This window comes from Mauremys mutica, chromosome 8 (assembly GCF_020497125.1).
Source record: "Mauremys mutica isolate MM-2020 ecotype Southern chromosome 8, ASM2049712v1, whole genome shotgun sequence".
NCBI classification, from domain to species: domain Eukaryota; kingdom Metazoa; phylum Chordata; order Testudines; family Geoemydidae; genus Mauremys; species Mauremys mutica.
Window position 1 is genome coordinate 91,733,664 of NC_059079.1, and position 25,304 is coordinate 91,758,967.

Consider the following 25,304-nt stretch of genomic DNA (forward strand, 5'->3'; position numbering starts at 1 on the left):
ATCCCTTGTCTTTCTGCGTATGAAGGAACTGTACCCGTTTCTCTCAGTCTGGGGACCTCCTTACCTGGGGGCCAGCAGGTAGAATTTATCCCAGAAAACAGGGCTGAGGGAGTTATTTGCTTTAGTCCTTTGCATGATTGGGGATCCAATATTCTGCCGCCTTCTCCTTAAAACACCTTGCACTTGACTGCAATGTCACTGCATGGTAAATCAGAAGTAAGCTCCATTGAAGTCAATGGAGCATAAACACAATGTAACTAAGATCAGAACGAGGCCTTTACAATAACTGAACTGATGCATCAGTTCAGAAGGTAGATGACATTCTGAAACACTTTACCTTGCTGCTTACTCCCACTTCTCCCAACCAATATTCCACCTGATTAGAATACATAGAGCTTAATTACCTGTAACAATTGCTTTGTTTATTAAAGTAAATAAATAAAAGAGGACAGAGGAGATGGAGTAGCCTGCTAATTGGTTTTGAGTTGCTGGGAATTGTTTTGGTATGCTACTGTCTGACAACCAGCAAATCTGTACTGCACATGTACTTTGGTGTTGCAGCCAGTCCTCGACACCAGAACATCACTCAGCATTACAGTAATTAACAGCAAGATGCATTCCCCCCACTCTCAACAAGGATGAGGGAGAATCTAAATACAGCTATGAGGGTTTTTTTCTTCTTCTGATAAATAAAAATTCTGTTGTGAGACTTAAAACCAAACAGGGCTAAGGAGAGAGGCCTGGTGTGGTGGCCAGACCCCAGGACTGCATCCAGGAACTTCTGCGTTCTAATCCTGGTTATGACACTCAATCCCCATGTTATCTTTAACTTCTGTGCCTCAGTTATGTGAAGTATCAAGATAACTATTCTCATCTACCACACAGGATTCGTAAGGAGGGTTAATAAATATATAAAACATTATGAAGATGAATAAAAAAACAGAAAATGTAGTGTAGTGAGCCTGGTAGCACATCACTGGATGCCACCTTAAGGTGGAATGAAATAATTGGGACATAGGTCATTTTAGCAGGGGCAGGGACCAGATTATTGCGTGCCCAGAAGTGTGCACAATGGGACACACATTTGTATAGGAAAGTTCTATAGAATAGAAGAAAAAAACCCTTTTCTACAGGTGTTTTGGACCATCCTATAGAATGTAACCAAAAATTGTATCTCTTCACACAGAGTTCTGTAGGGTGGCTCAAAAATGTATAGACAGAAGAGATTATTAATTTAGTTGAGTAGGTTTGTATTGTAACTTTCATGAAAGCTAATTGTTTTGTTCCCTGTTCAGTTCTATAGGACTTTTTCGTAGGGGGAAGTGACAGAGGGTAGGGTATGTAAGCAGCAGGATGGAGGCAGCAACCTGTGAGCTACCCAGCTCTACTTAGCAAGACACTGGGGCTAGGGGGCAGGGGCTTCTGGTTTGTGACCGAAGCAGCAGCACAGGCTGTATAACAGCGGATGTAGGCCCATAAGGCAGAGGGGAGGCTGACAGACAATAGGGAGACCCATGACGCCAGAGGCAGATCCAAGCTCATGCCTAAGGCTTAATGTCTCCTCCCCCGCCCCCAAGAGGGGTGGACTTGAAGTGGCACCTTTAAGGACAATGGCAGCTTTGTACTTTCCTATTGGGTATCCTATCTAGGGGCTTAATGAGGAATTATTCTGTATGTTCAATAACTATCCACTCAACTTTTGTTCCTAGGGTCCCTTTGTTTCCTAGCCCTAGTGAAGATTGCCCCTTTACTAGTAGCTGTTTATTGGGATCCCACCAAGGGCTGGAGCCCAATGTTTGGAGGATCTGCTAAACCTGTCTTCTGTCTTATAGTACATATAACATGGTAACAGCCGTCCGAAAAGAAACATACCATGAACTCACAGTGACACACAGTGAAGTGAGGGGTTGTCTGTGTGTGCAAGAGAGAGATTCTGAGGAACAACCCTGCATGATCTGGCTGAGCTAACAGAATGGTCTCCTCCCCTCCACCCCACGCTCTAATTTCTAAGGTACTATGACAAGGACAATGTGTAACCCACACTCCCCCTGGGAGTGGTGTTCTGTCCCATCTAGTTTGATCCCACCCACCAATGACTGGGGTCTGTAGGCATTGCAAATAGGAAGTGCTAAGAATCTGGAGTCCTATGTTGCCTAAGACAGTAACCCACAGTTCTCTCCCCCATCAAAAAACAAACAAACCAACCAAACTGGGCCATTAGGGAAACCAGTGTAAACCTGGGCCATTAGGGAAACCCTGCCAGCCCTATGGAAGACTGTTTGGGTAATATGAGTGACAACCCCTATCTGGTGGCTGGACTTTGTCCTCATCGACAACTATTTCACATTTGGGGACAATGTATACCTTCAAGTCAGTGGCACTGCTATGAGTACCCACGTGGCCCCCACAGTATGTCAATATTTGTATGGCTGACTTAGAACAACGCTTCCTCAGATCTCATCCTGTAACACCCCTACTCTACTTGTCTACATTGATGACATCTTCATCATCTGGACCCATGGAAAAGAAGCTCTTGAGGAATTCCACCAGGATTTCAACAATCTCCACCCCACCATCAACCTTAGTCTAGACCAGTCCACACAACAGATCCACTTCCTGGGCACTACAGTGCAAATAAGCGATGATCACATAAACACCACCCTATACCTGAAACCTACTGACCACTATACTTTCCTGCATGCCTCCAGCTTTCCTCCAGACCACATCACACGATCCATTGTCTACAGCCAAGCTCTAATACAACTGCATTTGCTCCAATCCCACAGACAGAGACAAACACCTACAGGATCTCTATCAAGTATTCTTAAAAGTACAATACCCACCTGCTGAAGTGAAGAAACAGATTGACAGAGCCAGAAGAGTACCCAGAAGTCACCTACTACAGGACAGGCCCAACAAAGAAAGTAACAGAATGCCACTAGCTGTCACCTTCAGCCCCCAACTAAAACCTCTCCAGTGCATCATCAAGGATCTACAACCTATCCTGAAGGACGATCCCCCACTCACACAGATCTTAGGAGACAGGCCAGTCGTCACTTACAGACAGCCTCCCAACCTGAAGCAAATACTCACCAGCAACTGCACACCACACAACAAAAACACTAACCCAGGAATCTATCCCTGCAACAAACCTTGTTGCCAACTCTGTCCACATATCTATTCAAGGGACATCATCATAGGACCTAACCACATCAGTCACACCATCAGGGGATCGTTCACCTGCACATCTACCAATGTGATATGTGCCATCATGTGCCAGCAATGCCCCTCTGCCACGTACATTGGCCAAACCGGATAGTCTCTACGCAAAAGAATAAATGGACACAAATCAGACATCAAGAATTATAACATTCAAAAACCAGTAGGAGACACTTCAATCTCCCTGGAAACTTAGTAACAGACTTAAAAGTGGCAATTCTTCAACAAAAAAACTTAAAAAACAGAGTCCAATGAGAAACTGCAGAACTGGAATTAATTTGCAAACTGGACACCATCAAATTAGGCCTGAATAAAGACTGGGAGTGGACGGGTCATCACACAAACTAAAAACTAATTTCCCCATGCTAATTTCCCCCCTACTGTTACTCACACCTTCTTGTCAACTGTTTGAAATGTGCCACCCCGATTACCACTACAAAATTGATTTTTCCTCCTGCTGATAATAGCCAACTTTAATTGAATTGTCTCATTAGAATTGGTAAGGGAACCCCCATCTTTTCATGTACTATGTATATATATATATCTTTCTACTGTGTTTTCCACTCCATGCATCCAATGAAGTGGGCGTTAGCCCATGAAAGCTTATGCCCAAATAAATTTGTTAGTCTCTAAGGTGCCACAAGTACTCCACATTGTTTTAACCCCTACCCCAGTGTATTTAAATCTGCCTGCCTTCTGCTGCATATAATAAAATGACTGCAGAGATAGCGCCTTAAAACTGCCTTGAGACAAAGAGGGTGAATTTGGGTAGTTGGGGAAGAGGGAGAGGGGAGAGAGAGAGAGAGAAAGAGAGAGAGAGAGAAAGAAAGCAATTGAAAAAGAAGCAGACCCTGTCTACTGAGAATTCCAGTTCAACAAAACAAATGGTCTCTTTACTGCGCCTACTTAGAAACAATTACACACAAACCTTTACCGCTACAAAGCCGGAAATGCTGCTGCTATCGGTAAACCTTGGGTGGTTAACGCTGTATTGATTCTGTAAGTGTGTGTGTGTACGTGTAGCAGTCCCAAGTCAGGAATAAATATACGGAATGTTATAGTTATACAAGGCAAAGGAATAGCCTGATACACTGGGTGCAGGCCTATCTGGCTGCTGTTTGTATTTCATGGTGCTATTTTTGTTTCAGTTTCAGTGCCCTGAGGGGCCAACTTTCAGATTTGAGAACTTAAATCAGGATGCAAAAGTCCACATTTCAGTTCCTAAATGACACTTCTATAGGGCTAGATCCACCCCTGTATTAAGGCAGCTGTGCACCGCATCACCAGAACGAAGATGTCCCAGAGCTGGCTTCCCAGCCCCTGGAGGCTCTTCCCAGTGCAGAATCATTGCTGTGGCTCCTGTGTGAGTGCTGTGGGGGTGGCTGGTGTTCCCCCACTGCCTGGAGAGCCCAAATTGCCATGACGGCTGTATCCCACCTTGTTACCCTTGGGGATACTGACAAGAAGCATAAGTAAGAGCAGTCTGACAGAGGTTCTTTGGCTACATAAGCCCTGTGGCTTGAAGCCTGAGCGTAAGGAGCTCCTAGTGACACCTGTTGGTGGACAGGGAGAAGAACAGCACAGAGTTGCTTGAGAACTCAGATGGACAGGGGGCCCATTAGGGAAGGGAGCTGTCTGTTGCCATCCGTTATTGGGCAAATGGAAATAGCTGAAAGGGCCAGGCCTCATTTGCATACCTGTGATGTGACAGTTTGGGGAATTCTGGTGAAAATTCAGTTAAGTTTTAACTTTGGGAGCAGTAAAACATTATTATCTCTGCTGGGTAATGAAAGGATAAAAGAACAGCACCGGACACACCCAGGGTGAGGGGTCACTCTGAGCAAAACTGCTGTCTGGCTCAGATGGGTAGAGAAGCCTGGACAATGCTAGAAAGAGGTAAAAAGGGGTGGTTGTTGGCTGTTGGCAGAGTCTCTTTACAGCCAAGACTACTACTGCTGATTAGATAAAGCATTAATTTCTCTTTGAAGACTCAGGGGAGCATGATAGGGGATGGCCTGAAGTGATATACAACAAAGAGAGAGTTTCAAGCTGAGTAATGGTGCTGAGGTGGTTTGGCCTGAAGCAGCAGCAGTAGCAGCAGCCTAGCTTGAAGGACTTTGGTGAGGGCCTCCCTTATCAACAGGACCAATAATGAAATTTGAGCTGGGTCAGGTGATAAGAACTCCTGGAGCAAGCTAAGCAACGCTTTCCTTAGGGGCTGGACATGGGCCTGCCTGAAGTTTGGACTCTGTCAACCCTGGACAACAAACTGTGAGTGGGGAGTAGGGGTGGAAGAAGTGACTAATGTGAGATTGCATTGCTTCAGCAGCCACTCAGCCATGAGAGAGGGGTGGAAGTGAAGACTATTGACAAGACACCTGGGGGGGGGAACTTCTCTAATAGATATTGTGGATTTATTAATTGCTGGCTTTCCCAAGTTTATTCTGTGCCTTCTCCCTCATAACCCTCCCCCTCATGAAGTTCTTTGTTTTGGACTCAGTGTTTGTGAGGGGAAAGTATTGCCTATTAAGTGTGTGTAGGAGAGGTAAGTTAGTTTTCCCAGGTTTCTGGATGGGGCACAAGCTGGTGGTGTTTTCAGAAGGAACCCCTAGATAATTGAACCTGGCACTTTTTGCTGCCGACAACAAGTGGCAGAGGGATTATACGTTCATAATCTTTCAAAAATGGGTTTGTTGTTTGATCTCCCTAACCTGGTATGAATTCATGAGTCAAAAAATATGAATTAGTGATGGAAAGAAACTCAGGTGTGTGACAGCTCAAGTATGACTGGTGAAGATGATGTCTTAAGATTGTTGCATTGCTAGGGAATGCCAGTTATCTGATTTATCACACCTGCAAGTGTGAACAAAGTCTTCCTCAAAACAATTTTAAATTTTGCAAAGTTCCTTGACTGGAAAATAACATTGATATTTAACTGGCAAATTTTTGATTGCTTAATGTCAGTTGCACATTTCCTTCTACTGTATAAAATATAATGAATAAGGCAAGTTTCTGCAGGATGGACTTAGGCATTTAAAACAAGTCAGTTTACTGTCTGGTGTGCATTTAAAACCAGAAAGCAAAAACAAAATCTTCAGTTATGTTACTATTGTATCAGGGCCGCCCTTTCATGTTGGATTTATCTGCTGTGGGTATTACTGTTGTTTTCAGAAGTGAGAGTCTATCCATAACAGCTTGTATAGGGACTAAACAAAAACAGCCTCATTACTTGCAGAGAGAACCTTTTGCCAGCATATAATTGAGTAGAAGGATAGGGGGGGAGTTTGATCTTGTTGTTAAAGTGCAGGATGGGGATTCATGATTATTTGTGTATGTAACATATTTTGTGTCAGGGATATACATGCTGTGTCAATAAAAAGTGTCACAGTAACTTCAGTGACAGTCTGATGCCACATGCTTTACTGTGGTCTGATGAAAAAAGGACATCTGGGGTGGAAAGGGAAATGGAAATGAAAGGTGACCCTCTGAGGGAGCATTGCTTATTTCCAGGGTGGCTGCAGGACATACTCAGCAATGTGCTGATATGAACTCCATGAACCTAGTCAGTTGCAATGGATGTGGGGAAGGGGGCATGTGCAGAGTCTCTCTCACTGCTGGTAGAGGGTCTGTGTTGTTTTTACTACAGCATCTATAGTGTATTGCCAGCAGGGTGCTAGCGCGTGATATAAAATTTCAGTTTGAATTCTCATCTCTGGATGCTTTGAAAGCCATTAGATTCAGCTTCCACTAGAGAGAAGAGCATTGTAATTGAGATGAAATAGTCCTTTTTTCTGTTTACAGCATGTGTTCAATTGCCCAGGCAGAAACCATTTCCACTCTGCTTTCCACTTGTTTCTAAGGTCTGTTCTTTATTTTCTTTTTCTGTATTGGTGTTTTGTAATAACACAAGGAGCTCAAGGCAAATAACATGTTTCAAAAGCAAAGGGACACTCCAGCCAGTTGCAGATTCCTTCAGAGATATGGAAATGAGGAAGCAAAAGCCTGGAATCTGTGGAGAATAAAAGCCCTTCCGCCTCTGGGACAAATGATCCTGAGCGGTGCTGAGCACTCTCACCTGGAAGGGGAGCATGCTCGTCAGCTTGCATAGGGCCAGATGGAGCTATTCCAATTATACCTGCTGAGGATCTGGCCTATAATGTCTCTGTGCAAAGGTCTCACTCAGTGCTGGGCCTAGGACCTAGCCTAAGGTTTATTTTCAGTACCTTGATTGAGACATGTAGGCTGCATTCTAAGTTCCATGCAGGTTACCTTTTATTAGCAGTTTTTCATCCCTCGAATCAAACAGGATTTCTCTAGGTCTTTTTCCATATGTTTGCACTGGTCCATCTCCTGGCTAGAGGTCCTGGAGTCCCAACTCTACTCCCACCTTAGGATAAAAAGCGAGGGGCTGGAGGTTATGCTCTGATTGCAGGAGCTCTTCTCCAAAGAAGCCATCTCTCTCTTAGATTCTATATTTCTGGGAACACCACCTGCAGGAGGAGGAGTTACAAAACCCATCTTCCTAATAAAAGGGCTATTTCTTTTTATTTGACCACTTAGAATTTCACCCCCAGTTTAAATCCAGTTTTGGTTGGAAAGAGACTTAGTGATGTTCACTAAAGCTTTTGTGGCAACTATAAAGACAGTGTATGGTTAACAAACCTCCCTGTTCACTGCTCAGGTTCCGTGTTACTGAGAGATAACAGGAGATGTATGGGCATTATTGGATTAATTATCAGTTGACTGGATCTGTACTATAAAAAGCACCAGCTACTATATAACCCAGAATGACCGTGAGCATCTGCTGACAAATGGCTCTATTCAGAAATAAGAGGATGTTAGTGTCTGATCCCCTTAATGCAGGGCACACTAAGGCTATCAAATTTCTCAAAAAGTAATCCTACCTTGAGACTGCTGTAATGGAAAATTAGGACTGGTCAGGCATACAGAAGGGAATGGAGCTCTGGTGCCCAGTACTCTGAAGAGACAACACCCATGACATATGCGATTAGCTGGTGTTGTGTTCTCCTTTTTGCAACTTAAATTTGGTCTGGCAATTTGTAGGAGGGTTGAAAGACAAGCATTTCAGATCAGCTGTTTGCTGCCTCATGCTCCATGTGGAATTAGCACATAACGTTTCCTGAGATGAACAGATACAGCTAGTATCAGAGGGGTAGCCGTGTTAGTCTGGATCTGTAAAGAGCAACTAAGGGTACGTCTACACTACAAGACTATTTCGAATCTACTTAACTCGAATTTGTGGAATCGACCTTATGAAGTCGAATTTGTGTATCCACACTAAATACACTAATTCGACTGTCTGAGTCCACAGTAACGGGGCCAGCGTAGACTTTGGAAGCGGTGCACTGTGGGAAGCTATCCCACAGTTCCCGCAGTCCCCGCTGCCCATTGGAATGCTGGGTAGAGCCCCCAATGCCTGCTGGGGGAAAAAATGTGTCGAGGGTGGTTTTGGGTAACTGTCATCATTCAACCGTCACTCCCGCCCTCTCTCCTTGAAAGCGCCGGCGGGAAATCTGTTCGCGCCCTTCTCTGGTCGGTTACAGCTCGGACGCCACAGCACTGCGAGCATGGAGCCCGCTGCGATCATCGCTGCACTTATGGCCGTCGTCAACTCCTCGCACCTTATCGTCCACCTCTTCCACAGTCAGCTGCTGAGAAATCGGGCGAGGAGGCTCCGTCAGCGCGGTGAGGACAGGAAGTCACAGAGTGGCGCAGACCTCTCACAAAGCAGGGTACGCCGCGCAGTGGAGATCATGGTGGCAATGGGTCAAGTTCATGGTGTGGAATGGCGATTCTGGGCCCGGGAAACAAGCACGGACTGGTGGGACCGCATAGTGCTGCAGGTCTGGGATGAATCACAGTGGCTGCGAAACTTCAGGATGCGTAAGGGCACTTTCCTTGAACTCTGTGACTTGCTGTCCCCTGCCCTGAAGCGCCAGGACACCCGGATGCGAGCAGCCCTGACTGTGCAGAAGCGAGTAGCCATAGCCCTCTGGAAACTTGCAACGCCAGACAGCTACCGGTCAGTAGCGAACCACTTTGGCGTGGGCAAATCTACCGTAGGGCTTGCTGTGATTCAAGTAGCCCACGCAATCGTTGAGCAACTGCTCTCAAAGGTAGTGACTCTAGGAAACGTCCAGGTTGTCAGAGATGGCTTCGCCACGATGGGATTCCCAAACTGCGGTGGGGCTATAGATGGGACTCACATCCCTATCCTGGGACCAGCCCACCAGGCCAGCCATTACATTAACCGAAAGGGCTACTTTTCTATGGTGCTGCAAGCACTGGTGGACCATAGGGGACGTTTTACCAACATCTACGTCGGGTGGCCGGGCAAGGTTCATGAGGCGCGTGTGTTCAGGAACTCTGGTCTGTTTAAACGCCTCCAGGCAGGTATTTTCTTCCGGGACCACAAAATAACGGTTGGGGATGTGCAGATGCCTACAGTGATCCTCGGGGACCCAGCCTACCCGCTAATGCCCTGGCTCATGAAGCCCTATACAGGCGCCTTGGACAGTGAGAAGGAACTATTCAACTACCGGCTGAGCAAGTGCAGAATGGTGGTGGAGTGTGCTTTCGGACGTCTCAAGGGGAGATGGCGGAGCTTACTGACTCGCTCGGACCTCAGCGAAAAAAATATTCCCGTTGTTATTGCTGCTTGCTGTGTGCTCCACAATCTCTGTGAGAGCAAGGGGGAGACCTTTATGGCGGGATGGAAGGTTGAGGCAAATCGCCTGGCTGCTGATTACGCTCAGCCAGACAGCCGTGCCGATAGAAGATCCCAGCGGGAAGCGCTGTGCATCCGGGAGGCTTTGAAAGCTAGGTTCCTCGAAGAGCAGGGTAACCTATGACTGTCCACTTGATTTACAGAGAAGCTGAACCTAGCCTGTTTCAGTGACTGTTGACTTCGATCTGCGGTTACATACCCCGTTCTCCAGGTTTCCCCCCTTCCAACACACGTTTTAAAATAAATTTAATGGAACACTGATTATTAACAAAGTTTTCTTTTATTATGAATTCCTGTTCAAGGGTTGAAACATGGACGCGGACTGTGGTGGGTACGGTGTGCACTGATGTACAGACCGCTTCTACACTAGAGGAATGACAGGCTCCTGCTCCTACAGCGGTCTCTGGGGGGAGGACGGTTGCAGGTGGGTGTGCAGGAAGGGGTGGGTTTGCAGGAAGGGGTGAGGGGTGCCGTCTTTGGGACGGAGTTTGGATGCAGGCTCTGGGCTGGGGGTTGGGGCGTAGGAAGGGGTGAGGGGTGTGTGGGAAGGGTGAGTATGTGTCCGTGGATGAGGGCTCTTGCTGGGGCTCAGGGCATCGGAGAGGCTTGTGGCTAGGGTGGAAGGGCATGGTAAGGGCAGCCTGCCTTGCCATTTGTGGATGGCAGGCGCTAGGACCCTGGGGCAGCATACACCTCACAGACTGACCCGGGACAGCATACACCTCCCAGACTGACCCTGGTGCCTAGTGACTGCAGTCTGTGTGTGTCCTGCTGTTGATCCTGCCCCCAAGTCTGTACCCTGGTAATGGAGGCTGTCCTATGCAATTAAAAAACCCCTCCCCCCCCTTCACACAAAGTCTTCTGACAAGAAAAACGTGACGGGAACAGTGAATAACAACAAACTACTTTTAATACTCAACTACACAGTGGGGGGATGAAACTTGGATTTTGTACTGGGTGATCCAGGAAGGGAAGCACTTCTCAAAATTTATTGCATGAGAGCTGTGTGGTACATGAGTGCTCTGCTGAGGTGCAGAGACAGTTTTCACGGCCCCTAGCACCCCTCCTTCTTGTTATTTTGGGTGAGGGGGGGACAGGACTTTGTGGCGGGGGAGGGCGGTTGCAGATACAGTGCAGGGGGGCTCTCTCCTCCTGCCTGCGGTCCTGCAGAACATCTACAAGGCGCCGGAGCGTGTCCGTTTGCTCCCTCATTAGCCCAAGCAGCGTTTGAGTCGCCTGCTGGTCTTCCTGCCGCCACCTGTCCTCCCGTTCGCTGTGTGAGCGCTGGTGCTGACATAGGGTCTCCCTCCACTGTCTCTGCTCGGCTGCCTCGGCTCTGGAGCAGGCCATCAGTTCCGAGAACATGTCGTCCCTAGTCTTTTTCTTTTGCCGCCTAATCTGCGCCAGCCTCTGTGAGGGGGATGCCGAGGCAGTTCGTGAAAGAGCCGCAGCTGTGTGATGGGAAAAAGGAAGTGATGTCCTTGAAAAGATACATGTTTGCGAACACTGAACACAGTCTACTCAGTTTCTGTGAACAAGACCATACAGGGCACCTAGTCTCACGAGCTCTCAGGACAAGTTCGAGATTTCGGAATACGCTTTCATTGGCTGCAGTCTTGCACAGGAGATCGGACAAGCGGGGCGGTACAGCTGAATCCGTGTAGCAGCCAGGCCTGGTAAGCCCTACACTATAGGCTGCTTAACAGTTAATGGATAGCTGTGCCCTCCCGCTGAAGGCAATCTGGAAAGCATAAAGTCTGACCCTGTTCCAGCCCCTCGCGGCTGTGCCCGGGAAAGATCACTATATGCTTTTCCTCTGCGGCCTCCAACACATGGCTGTTAAACGAAGGTCATTGCTATGCAAAGTAAAAGTCAAGCATTCACAATAGTAACAGTACACTAATTGCCCTAATTAGATGCAGCAGTCGCCGAACGAGATTACCCTGAGGCGGGTCACTCGGGGAGAGAGAGAGAGAGAGGATGCTGCTAGAATCCCTGCACAGACCAGGACCGTATGCTGCCATGCTGGTGGAGGCAATGATTCCGCTGTACGTTAGGATGGCCTGGCGCGGAAGAGTGTGCTTCCACGGAGCACCAAATAAGGCACCTCTCCCCAGGAACCTCCTGCGGAGGCTTTTCGAGCTCCTCTACGAGAGCTTCGTGGAAGTGTCCCAAGAGGATTTCTGTTCCATCCCTATATGTGTGGACCTTCTTTTTATATAGTTTTATATGGAAAAGTTTTTATATAGTTTTTATATAGTTTTTATTCCTGTTTTTTAAAAAATAAATGTTTCCATGTTTATAGCACTTACCGACTGATCCTTCCCCTGATTCTGAGTCCAGGTTAATGGCCGGGGAGGGTTGGTAGGGGATCTCTGTGAGGGTGATGAAGAGATCCTGGCTGTCGGGGAAAGCGGTATTGTAAGCGCTGTCGCCTGCGTCGTCCTCCACAAACCCTTCCTCATCTTCCCCATCGGCGAACATCGCCGAGGAACTGCCCGTCGACACTATCCCATCCTCAGAGTCCACGGTCACTGGTGGGGCAGTGGTGGCAGACCCACCTAGAATGGCATGCAGTGCCTCGTAGAAGCGGCATGTCTGGGGCTGGGCTCCGGAGCGTCCGTTTGCCGCTCTGACTTTTTGGTAGCCTTGTCTCAGGTCCTTGATTTTCACGCGGCACTGCGTTGTATCCCAGCTGTATCCTCTGAGTGCCATGGCTTTAGAGACCTTCTCGTAGGTCTTTGCATTCCGTTTGTTGGAGCGCAGCTCCGAAAGCACAGACTCCTCGCCCCACACAGCGATCAGATCCAGGACTTCCCGGTCTGTCCATGCTGGGGACCTCTTTCTATTCTGGGATTGCATGGACTCCTCTGCTGGTGAGCTCTGCATCGTTGAAGGTGCTGCTGAGCTCGCCCCGATGTCCAACCAGGACATCAGATTCAAAGCGCCCAGAGAGGAAAAGGAATTCAAATTTTCCCGGGTCGTTTCCTGTGTGGCTGGTCAGAGAATCCAAGCTTGGACTGCTGTCCAGAGTGTCAACAGAGTGGTGCACTGTGGGATAGCTCCTGGAGCTACTAAGTTCGATTTGCATCCACACATAGCCTAATTTGAGATAGCCATGTCGAATTTAGTGCTACTCCCCTCGTCGGGGTGGAGTACCGAATTCGAACTAAAGAGCCCTCTAGGTCGAATTAAACGGCTTCCTGGTGTGGACGGTTGAGCGGTTAATTCGAATTAACGCTGCTAAATTCGATTTAAAGTCCTAGTGTAGACCAGGCCTAAGAGTCCTGTGGCACCTTATAGACTAACAGACTTATTGGAGCATAAGCTTTCGTGGGTGAATACTCACTTCGTCAGACGCGAAAACTTATGCTCCAATATGTCTGTTAGTCTATAAGGTGCCACAGGACTCTTAGATACAGCTAGTGTGTTTCTCTACAACAAGTTTGGGAAGGACGTTCATTTCACACTCAGTATAATCCCATTTACAGGCCTGCTCAAATTGATTTGCCTTCATGAGCAAGGCTGCAAGGAGAACTTGGGCAGGGTTTAGCCCTGCACCAATGGCACCTTTATGATACAGAAAAAAATCCTCCTGGCTTTAAAGCTCGTGATTTCTCAGCTCTACTGGGTCTGGAAATCAGTGGCCATATTTTCAGAAGAGGTCAGCATCCACTAATGGGGCCAGGTTCTGTATGGGAGCTGAGCTCTTTTGAAAATCAAGCCCAGTAGCTTTATCCCACTGGAAAGAGAATATTCTCAGCTTCGCAGTGGAACACACGGCGTTCCCGTCTAACCCTGGAAGGGCCCCAAATCAGGATTTTTTTGTCAGGGGGTCAAGTCCTGGCCCCACTAAATTCTGTGACAAAAGTCACCATTTCACTCATGATGTCTTTAGAATAGAGTTTATTTTAAATCTTTATTAGATATCTCAATGGCTCCCTCTGAGCCCTGTGAGACTGTGCTCGTGGTAACTAAGAAACCTGGCTTTACAGATGCAGGGATAAACATAAATAGTACCTTGAATATTTGTAACTCTCTAAGGCCTTGTCTACACTACAAGACTATTTCGAATCAACTTAGTTCGAATTTGTGGATTCGACCTTATGAAGTCGAATTTGTGTATCCATACTAAATACACTAATTCGAATTTCTGAGTCCACATTCACGGGGCCAGCGTCGACTTTGGAAGCGGTGCACTGTGGGAAGCTATCCCACAGTTCCCGCAGTCCCCGCTGCCCATTGGAATGCTGGGTAGAGCCCCCAATGCCTGCTGGGGGAAGAAATGTGTCGAGGGTGGTTTTGGGTAAGTGTCGTCATTGAACCGTCAATCACAACCTCCCTCCCTCCCTCCGTGAAAGCGCCTGCGGGCAATCTGTTCGTGCACTTTTCTGGTCAGTGACAGCGCGGACGCCACAGCACTGCAAGCACGGAGCCCGCTGCGATCATCGCCGTTTTCTCCTCCTCGCACTTTATCGTCCACGTCTTCCACAGTCAGCTGCTGAGAAATTGGGCTACTTTTCAATGGTGCTGCAAGCACTGGGGGACCATAGGGGACGTTTTACAAACATCAACGTCGGGTGGCCGGGCAAGGTTCATGATGTGTGTGTTTTCAGGAACTGTGGGCTGCTCAGACGCCTGCAGGAAGGTAGTTTCTTCCCGGACCACGAAATAACTGTTGTGGATGTGCAGATGCCTATAGTCATCCTCGGGGACCCAGCCTGCCCGCTAATGCACTTGCTCATGAAGCCCTATACAGGCGCCTGGGACAGCGACAAGGAACTCTTCAAATACCAGCGAGCAGCGAGCAGCATGACCTGTGACTGTTCAGTTTCTTTACAGAGAAGCTGAACCTGCCCCTGTTTCTTTACCCACTGACTGTTGACTCTCCTCTTCGGTTACATACCCCGTTCACCCCGTTACCCCCACTTCCAGCACACGTGTAAAAATAAAATACATGTCCCATTATTACTTAACAAAGGTTTCTTTATTCATGACTTTTCGTGAAAGGGTTGAAACTGGGACGCAGGCTGTGCTGGGTAGGGTGTGCGGTGATGTAAAGACCGCCTCTAAACTCAAGGAATGACAGGCTCCTGCTCCTAGAGCGGTCCGCAGTGCCGGAAGGCTTCTTTCAACAGAGCCTGCCATCCCTCTTTATGGAATTCTGTGTGCGGGCGGATATGTGACCTTGTGGTGGAGGAGGACGGATACAGATTCCTCAGCTGCGTGACTCAGCGGTCCAGGACAAGGACCGCTGTATAAGATCTGTAACCGCCCTCCCCCGCTGCAAAGTCACATCTCCCCCGCCCACACAGATCCTGGAAACCACCTCCAAAAACCGACCAGGGTGCCTACTGACTGCACCGTGTGTGTGACCCGCTGCTGATCCTGCCCCCGTGTCTGTACCCTGGGAAAGGTGACTGTCCTATGCAATTAACCACCCCCTTCCCCATTCAAACACAGTCTTCTTTGAAAAAACATAACGGAAACAGTAATTAACAGCAAAGCATGTTTATTAATTAAGTAGACAGTTAGGGGATGGGACTGGGATTGGGACTACTGTGAGTCTGGAAGTGAAGGACTTCGGCAACTGTAGGGTATGATAGCTTTTGGGTACTTGAGCACTGTGTCCCCGGCCGCCCCTCCTCCTGATTATTTTCGGTGAGGGGGGTATGGGACTTTGTGGCGGGGGAGTGCGGTTGCAGATACACTGCAGGGTGTCTCTGTCCTCCTGCGGTCCTGCAGAACATCCACAAGGTGCCTGAGCGTGTCCGTTTGCTCCCTCACTAGTCCAAGCATTGTTTCAGTCGCCTGCTTGTCTTCCTCACGCCACCTCTCCTCCCGTTCACTGTGTGAGCGCTGGCACAGAGAGACGGTCTCCCTCCACTGGCTCTGCTGGTCCGCCTCTGCTAGGTAGCAGCCCATACGTTCCTCGAACATCTTGTCCCTTGTCTTTTTCTTTCGCCGCCTAATCTTTGCCAGCCTCTGCGAGGGGGATGCTGTGGCAGGTCTGGAGACAGTGGAAGCTGTGAGATGGGAAACAGGGAGTGAATTCCTTGCAAAGATACATTTTTGCGAACAATTAACTGAGTCTAGGCTGTCTCTGTGAATTCTGGGTTGAGACCCCTGTGCCTGCTGGGGCAGAAATCATTTTCGCGGTTCTGGGTAAATGTCGCCAGTCATTCCTTCCTCCGGGAAAGCAACGGCAGACAATCATTTCAAGCCCGTTTTCCCAGAATTGCCCTGGCATACGCCATAGCGTGGCAACCATGGACACTGTTTTGCCTTTTGTGTATGTCACCGTATGTGTACTAGATGCCGCTGACAGAGGCGGGCCAGCAGCGCTACACAGCAGCATGCTTTTGCTTTTGCATGACAGCAGAGATGGTTACCAGCCATATTGCACCATCCAAACCCTTCCATAAATTGGAACTAAGATGATCATGGCTACCAGTCCTTTTGTACCATTTGCTGCTGTCATAAGTGCCCCTGGCTGCTCTTAGCCAGGGGCGCAAAAGCCAAAATTGGGAGTGACTCCCTGAGTCAATCCCTCCTTTTTGGTCTCTAAAAATAGAATCAGTCCTGCCTAGAATATAGGCAAGTGTACTAGATAACCACTGTATCATAGAACCAGAGAGCACAGCTGCTCTGTGTCAGATCCTGCAGAAATTATGATCTGTATGCTATTCACAGGGGGTGCTCCTGCAACAACACCACCTGTTCATTCCGTTCTTACCCCAGCCTTCCTGGGCTACCATACCATTGTCCCAACACTTGTGTGATGAAGTAATAAAGAATGCAGGAATAAGACACAGTGACTTGTTTGTGAGAAATGAGTGGAAGGAAGCCTCCAGCTGCAATGATAGTCCAGGCAGGACATTAAGGAGTGTGGATGAAGGAGCCCATCATCCCTCTGCTAGTCCAGGGGCAATTGAATCTTTTATTTACAATGAAGGGTGGGGGCTGATGGAGCTCAGCCCCCTGTTGCAATGATGAGGACGGTTACCAGCCATATTGCACCATCTGCCATCAAAAATTAGGGACAGGCGCCCTTGATCGACCTTACTGATGCTAGTCGGCATGGTTACCAGCCCTTTTGCACTGCCCCATGTGCCAATAGGCTGATGATGAGGACGGATTTCCATCATTTTGTACCATCAGCCATCCATAGCGTGGGGGGAGCAAGGATGTTGGTGTTGAGTGCTGCACCATCGCATCTATCTGCAGCATTCAGTAAAGATAGGGTGACATGTAAAAGAGTCAACAGAGGATTGTTTTCACTTCTGGTGGTGGGTGGGTTGCGTGCGCAAATTGCCGAACTATGCCCTGACCCACCGCAGACACTGTGTTTGACCCTAGAAGCATTTGGAGCTCACCCAAGAATGCAAATACTTTTCGGAGACAGCAGGAACTGTGGGATACCTTGCGTCCTCATTCCCCCCTCCCTCCATGAGCGTCCATTATATTCTTTGGCTTTCCGTTACGCTCGTCACGCAGCTGCGTGCTGAGTCTGTGCTATGCCGTCTGTCCGTAGATTTTTTAAAAATACTTTGGACCAGGCGTAAAATTACAGTAATTAACCTAATTAGATGCAGGAGTCTCCGAGCGAAATCACCCTGAGGAGGGTCACTGAAGGAGATAGAGAGCGCATGCTGCGTGAAAGCTAGCACGAACCAGGGCCCGATGCAGCCGTGCTCGGGGAGGCAGTGCTCCCTGAGTACCTCATGAAAGCCTTGCGCGGAAAACTGTGCTACCACGGAGCACCCAATAAGGCAGCTCTCCTCAGGAACCTCCTGCTGATGCTTTTCGATTAACGCAAGGAGAGCTTCGTGGAGATCTCCAAGGATGATTTCTGTTCTATCCCCATATATAGAGAGTCCTCCTTTTCACACAGTTAAGATTCCTGTTATATTAAGAATAAAAGTTAACATGGTTAAAGCACTTACCGACTGCTCCTTCCCCTGATTCAGGGTCCGGGTTAATGGCCGGGGAGGGTTGTTGGGGGATCTCCGTGACGGTGATGAATAGATCCTGGATGTCGGGGAAACCAGCGTTGTAAGCGCTCTTGCCTGCCACGTCCTCCACAAACCCTTCCTCATCTTCCCCGTCTACGAACATCACCGAGGAACTGGCCGTCGACACTGTCCCATCGTCAGAGTCCACGGTCACTGGTGGGGCAGTGGTGGCAGGCTCCGTAGCGTCCGTTTGCCGCTTTGATTTTTTGGTAGCCTTGTCTGGGGTCCTTGATTTTCACGCGGCGCTGCGTTGCATCCCGGCTGTATCCTCTGTCTCTCATGGCTTTGGAGACCTTCTCGTAGGTCTTCGCATTCCGTGTTTTGGAGCGCAGCTCCGAAAGCACAGACTCCTCGCCCCACACACCGATCAGATCGAAGAGTTCCCAGTCAGTCTATACTGGGTCCCTCTTTCTATTCACAGATAACATGAACTCCTCTGCTGGAGAGCTCTGCATCGTTGCAGGTGCTGCGGAGCTCGCCCCGATGTCCAGCCAGGATGTCAGATTCAAAGTGCCCAGACAGGAAAATGAATTCAAATTTTCCCGGGTCATTTCCTGTGTGGCTGGTCAGAGAATCCAAGCTCGGACTGCTGTCCAGAGCGTCAATAGAGTGGTGCACTGTGGGATAGTTCCCGGAGCTACTAAGTTCGATTTGCATCCACACCTAGCCTAATTCGAGCTAGCCATGTCGAATTTAGCGTTACTCCACCTGTCGGGGTGGAGTACCAAATTCGAACTAAAGAGCCCTCTAGTTCGAATTGAATGGCTTCCTGGTGTGGACGGTTGAGCGGTTAGTTCGAATTAACGCTGCTAAATTCGAATTAAAGTCCTAGTGTAGACCAGGCCTAAAACATTTTTCAAAATTGTTTTTTTGCAACATAGGCAGCATATCCAGGATACATGATGGAGTAAGGTGGTGTAAAGGTATCATCAGCCTGAGTTTTGGATAACTCCCTTCTCACCAGTACTGAGTAATACACCCATTCATGGTGATAAACTTTTGTACCACCTTGCATTCCATACCTATTTGTTTCTCCCACCGTATCTATAGTGATCTAAATCACATAGGCATAATAGGCCAGGCATCAATGGAGGATCTGGCCCTATATGTTTTAATAATTCACATCACTATGTTTTGTTTTGTTTTTTACCTTGACCCTGCATTCTTGTAGTCACCTGCAGGTTTCTCAAATTACAGTGTAAACTCTGAACAGTTGCTTCACTAGACTGTAGTAAAAGCTATTATTTTAATGCTACTCCTATTGTATTTCTTTCTTGGAGAGAATGGGAACTGTTTATGCCAGTTATAAAACTCTTTAATAGTCTTGTCCATTTTCAGCAATTTTCCCACTCTGGCAGCTGAGCAAACTGAAAGAAAATGATATAATTTAGTGAGGCATAGAATAAAGAGTAACTGTATTTCTAGTGTCCATTAATATATTTTCTGCTGCCAGTATTTAAATTTTGTCCAAATAGCAATGAGAGATACTGGAATGGACATTTTTATCCCCTGCCAATTATACTAATGTTTAAGTTTAAATCTGTGATGCTCTAAAGATTAGAGTGGATTAAAAGAACATTGATGAGGCCTGAAAAATGATCTTGTTTCCCCTGATCTTGTATCTGTTTGCTACGTTCATGTGACTTTTGAGTCCACCAATCCAAGTTTCATTCCTGAGGGAAAATAATCCGAGTTCAAGTAGCCAAGCATTCGTGAACAGTCCTACAATAACAAAACTGTGTGCAGCTTAGCCTTCACTAGCACTGCTATAATAACTGAGAGATGGAAGAAACCTTTGGGTAAGAAGCTTTCATTTTCAGTCTGAAGCTTCCTAAAGATCAGTATGAAATTGAGGAAGCTGCTTTGACAATATCCTTTTCACATCACTTTTTCCAAGTTCAGAAAAGTTTAACACTTCCACCCACCCCCGGAGGGTTTTAGAAATGAGTGAAAGATTTTTTTTTGTTGCCTTTGTTCTTAGTTGGTGTGCCACATGACTGATATAAGACTTAATATCTTCCAGCTGTTAATCAAAATGATAAACAGGATATTAAAGACCATTTGTGCTGCTGTTAACTGCAGGAGGCTCCAAATGCACTCGGACCGCTGTCTTTTCCAATTAGACTCAAGAGAAACTATGTGCATACAGTATTTCTATCCCAGGATAGCCAGCTGATTCACTGGGTCACAAGGGTTATGGAGGAAGGAAGCCCATTCCATTGAGCTCTGTGCTGTGACGCTGGTGCAGCAGAGAACTAGAAAAGGCAGCCATGCTGTATCCGTTGCCTGTCTTCACCATCAATTCTTGCCAAAGAAAGCAAGGGGCTTCCTGCCCAAGACTGGCTCTGCCTTTGAGGCTGACAAAGAAGTTGGCTTCAAGTGGCCTTGTCTCTGGGGTGCTATTGTAGCCCATCCATACTTGATGGAAAAGCGATGGGGGTGTTGCAACACATGCTGTAGTAAAATGGCCACCAGAGTTGAAACTTAAAGGAGAGAAGAGGAAATGTGCCACAACTCACATCTAATCCTCCAAATCGCTCACGTGAAATTGAAAGGTTTGTCGCATACATACAAAGGACAAAATATATCCATGATGTGCAGCTCTGGAAAAACACACTCAGAACCCACCCCAGGAAATGAAAATGGGAGCAGCTAGAGACTCTGACTCAGTGATGCTGGAACAATTTATGTAGTGGGGGTGCTGAGAGCCTTTGAACCAACCTGTAAACCCTGTATATGATGGGAAACCACTGCTGCACCCCCAATACCCCTAGTTCCAGCATCTATGCCCTGACTGAGATCATATCCTCACAGTGCGTGCGCGCACACACACACACACACTCACTCACTCTCTGACCCAAAGGGCTTACAGTCTTAATAGACAGACAAAGGAAGTCCTATTATAACCATTTTAAGATGGGGAGCGGAGAGACAGAGAGGTTAAGTGACTTGTGCAAAGTTATGTAGAAAGCCTATAGCAAAGGCATGAACTGAACACAGTCTCTTCAGTCCCCGAGTAGTGTGTTAGTCACAAGACCATCCTACTCCTCCATGCTATAGTCAAACACCAGCACTGCACATGCTGTATCCTGCAGTCAATATGACACAGCTGTGTGGAAGCGCAATAAGGATGCTAAGTAAAGCCCTCAAAAACCAGGAAGTGCCCAAGACAAGATCCTGCACAGCCCCAACTGTGTCCTCTACTTACTGCCTATGCAGAACAATACAACCTTTGAGTGCATTTTATTCCCCCCCCCCCGCCGTCCCCCTGATCTCATTCAGTGTGCAGGCTAGATGGTGCACAGTAAATGAGGTAGCTGGCCAATATTTAGGGCTTGTCTACACAGGGATACTTAGGAAAGTAAATCCGAATTAAGTAAAGATGTGAATTTGAAGTGGATTACTTAAACTCCATTAAATCCCAGTGTGGACACTCATTCAAAATTAAAGCGGCCTTACTTTGGCTTAGTTTAATTCACTTTGATTAATTTGGATTAATTCACCTTTAGTTAATTTAGATTAATTTTCCTGAGTGTCTGTGTGTAGATAAAACCCTTATATTTATCCTCAATATTCTCTGTACATCTCCTAACTTATGCAAGGACCCATTTGTGTAGTTACTTTTCAAAATAAAAATGTCTTCGGTTGGGAAGTCTGGGCCACATGTGGACAGGCACTGACATTGTTCACCTAATTTGCATGCACCGTTATTGGACTTATAGTTATAAATCAGGCATTTGTTCACATCTAATGGCTGCCAAATATGGATTTGGACGTATGCTGCAGTAATTGCACTAGCAAGTGCGATGTGCATTTTTGAGCATGACACTGGCCTTCTGGTCTTTGAAAATCAGGCATTAGAAAGTGGGATTATCATAAATGGGCAACACGGGAAAATTATTATTCCCATGAGACCTACATATTTGCTTTTCCTGATTTCTTCTGATTCAAATCTATAACATTAATCTTACATAACCATAAAGTAGAATTATTATATTTTTATTTTATGGTGAACAAAAAGAATCCCCCCCTCCCCCAGCCCATTCATAATAACTGCACCATTTAAATAGTTCCCAAATAGTCTTGGATGAATACACTTTTAAGTGATTGGCATGGGGGCTAGTGTAACGAACAACATAATAAGATAACAAAAATAAGAAAGCGTATGTACATGCATTTCACGGCAGTGCATCTAGTGATTAGAACTAGGGACTGAGAACCCAGGAATCCTGATTTCGTTTCAATATTTGCCACTGATTTGCAGTGTGAGCATTACCAAACCACTCAAACTGCCTGTGCCTTTCTTTCCCCATTTGTAACCTGATAATGTATACATGGCTTAATAGAGCTGGCCCCTTCATTAGGATTTTCTCTGGGAACTGATTTAGCCTAAATAATTGTGAATGGTAATGAGTGTTATGCTCTTGGGACGCCACTAACAAATTCCACTTTGCAAGGACATATTTGGATAGTGCCATGTTGTTTAAGTGGTGTTTAGCCACTTGTTAAATAAAGGACCAAGGCACAGATTCTCACACTTATTTCACACCATTTTTGGATGCCTGTCATGTGGCATCTAAGCCCTGTACAATAAACAACACCACACAAAATGTTAAAAATAAGTCAGAGTAGCTCACCCACTCCAAAAGCTGAGCGACAGAGATCTCCAGGCTGATTTTTAAAGGAATAAGAAATGAAGATGAAATGTGGGATTATTTTTGTTCCTATGTAAAATATTATGTAATTTACTCAGTTTAGTCATTTTTTTCACTATTTAAATAAAAAGATCATTTTTTAAAAAGGTGTTCTCTTTTGGCCCCAATTCAACAAAGCACTTAACCATGTGCTTACATCATCCTGGAGTCCATTTAACACATGCTTAAATGCTTTGCAGAATCGGTCCCCTAATTCAGATGATAAACTCTGACATAAGTGGGTTCTCCTAACTTAATAAGGATTCTTTGGGGATTAGTTAAGTATAACTTGTAAAATGCTTTGAGATCCTCACAGGGAAGGTGATACTGATGCACAGATTATAATTACTCAGAGGCCTGGGGGGGAGAGTTTCTAGTGACAGCCAGCATGTCCCTTGGCCTGTGCTGCTTCCTGCAGCCCCCATTGGCCTGGAGCAGTGATCCGTGAGCCGGACCTGCCGATGCTGCAGGTAAACAAACCGGCCTGGCCCTCCAGGGGCTTTCCCTACACAAGTGACGTCCCAGGTTTGGGAAACACTGCTGTAAGGAAATGGGAGCCGGGATAGAGCTCCAGACCTGAGGCAAACCACTTGGGTAGTGCTGTGTTGAGCCTCACCTCGCATGATTAAATACAGGGCAGAGCCATGCAATCAGGAAAGCGTTGTGGGACCAGAAGTGAAGCAGAGATCTGGGAAGCAGCAGAATGTTTCAGAGCAACAGTGTCATGCCATTCGCGGATGATGCAAAGGGGAGCCCAGGAAACAGTCCAGACTTGTCTATAAGGGCCTGCTTGTTTGGTGACTGGGAAGAAAGTTGCACAGGATGCGCATATAAGCTGCCCCAAAGAACGCCCCTGCAGAAGTCTTTCTTTACTCCATATTTCCCATCTGCAGCCACGGGCAGCATGAAATGCAAGCAAAAGCAACAGAGTAACAAAGTTATTTATGTTGTTAACTGAGACCAGTAAAAACCCAGAGGTGACTGAGATCCATAAGTATGTAAAGAATGTCCACACTGATATTTGTGCTTGTTTGTATTATGGCAGCACCTAGAGGCCCCAACCAGGATCGGGGTCCCACTGGGCTAGGTGCTGTGCAAACACACAGTAATAGAGATTCCCTGCCCCAAAGTGCTTAGTCTAAACGTCCAAGACGAAGATGGAGAAGGAAACTGAGACAGTTTAAGTAACTTGCCCAACGTGTCACAGCAGGACAAAGGCAGAACTGGGAATAGAACTCAAGTTTCCTGACTATCAGGCCTAATAATTAAGTAACAGAGCTACTAACACAGCTGTAACAAAAGTGGAGAGGATCTGAAACAAAATTAACGGACATAGTTGACATTTAGGGTGTCCCATCTCTCCATCAGTCGGGCGACACAACTCACTGCTTAGAACACCTGAGTGTCATATTGAAAAATTGTTACCACTGAGGAAATGATTGATTGTCATATTGTCCTTGAAATGGTTGATTTCATCCATGTAGAAACAGTTTTTCTGGCAGAGCCTTTTTTGGGTCCATAGCTGGCACCCTTTGCAGCCATGCACCCTGAGACTCTGGGTGCAGATGCCCAGCATTGTTTAATGAATAGGGGCTTTTGGATAGATTCTAAATTTGAGACATCCCATGCTGGGATGAACTTAGGAAGAAGGAATACTGTCTGAACCAGGGGAGCTGCTATGCTTGTGGCTTCTGGTTTACAGTATAGGAGAGCACAGCAAGACTTGAGATGAACATCTCAGAAAGACTTGAGCAGAAGGCTTCGTTGCAGCCAACCAGTGCTTATAAAATAGCCTGCACAGTTGCTGTATGAAGAGAAGTTATTGTACAAGCATTGTAAGCTCAAAGCACTCTAAGCAATAGTTTGTTGTGGTGCTCTTTCATCTAGTGTGGACAGGGCCTTTGAACAATATCCTCCCTTGGTGAAATATAATTCACTCTAACCCTCTTCCTGCCCATGACAATTTCGCTGTGTTAGAAAGAAACCATATGATCTTTTCCCTCCTCAGTTCAGTTGTTACAATCCGTCCAGACTCTCAGAGCCAAGCGCCAGGATTGTACTTGCAAAGACACTAAGCATCAAAGTTAACAGTGGAGCTTGGAATTTCAAAATGAAAATGTAAACCATTCCCCTGAAGCTTTCAGGATGCTGAACTAGGAGCATATGGGTATATCTCATGGTCACTTTGACTGTTTTCTTTAGAACACCCAATCCTGTGAAGTGCTGAGTGCATTCTGCAAGGAACTGAGGGTCTTAAACTTCCAGTGAAGCTGGTAGAAGCAGAGGAGATGCTAAAACACATATAATGGGGTCCCATAGTACTAATTTTGATATTCTAAAGAATTCTTATAGAGAAATAGCCTTACAAGGTAATTGACAGATCGTAGGACCTCTTGTGTATTAAAAGCTCAAAGTACCTGATAGACCAAAGGGCGATAAATTCAGCCATGTCTAACATAAATCTGGTGCATTAAAATAAGAACTGAGAATAGCAAATGGGTTTACTGTCTCTCACACAATACCTCTGTGCAATCTTTTTTCCTTACCTTCTGAAATCTTATTAACCTAGAGATTTTTCTTTCTTTTTGATTGTTTGGTTCCTACCAAGTCCAAATAAGTCTAGGATGT

At 46.6% G+C, this 25,304-nt stretch overlaps 1 long non-coding RNA gene across 1 annotated transcript in view; it reads left to right on the plus strand.

The window, feature by feature from the left end:
• The first annotated feature begins 5,178 nt into the window (after positions 1-5,178).
• Positions 5,179-25,304, plus strand: part of LOC123376304 — a 120,043-nt gene continuing 99,917 nt past the window's right edge. The window contains exon 1 of the long non-coding RNA XR_006581751.1: positions 5,179-5,490. This is a non-coding gene — a long non-coding RNA (uncharacterized LOC123376304). The remainder of the gene's footprint in view (positions 5,491-25,304) is intronic.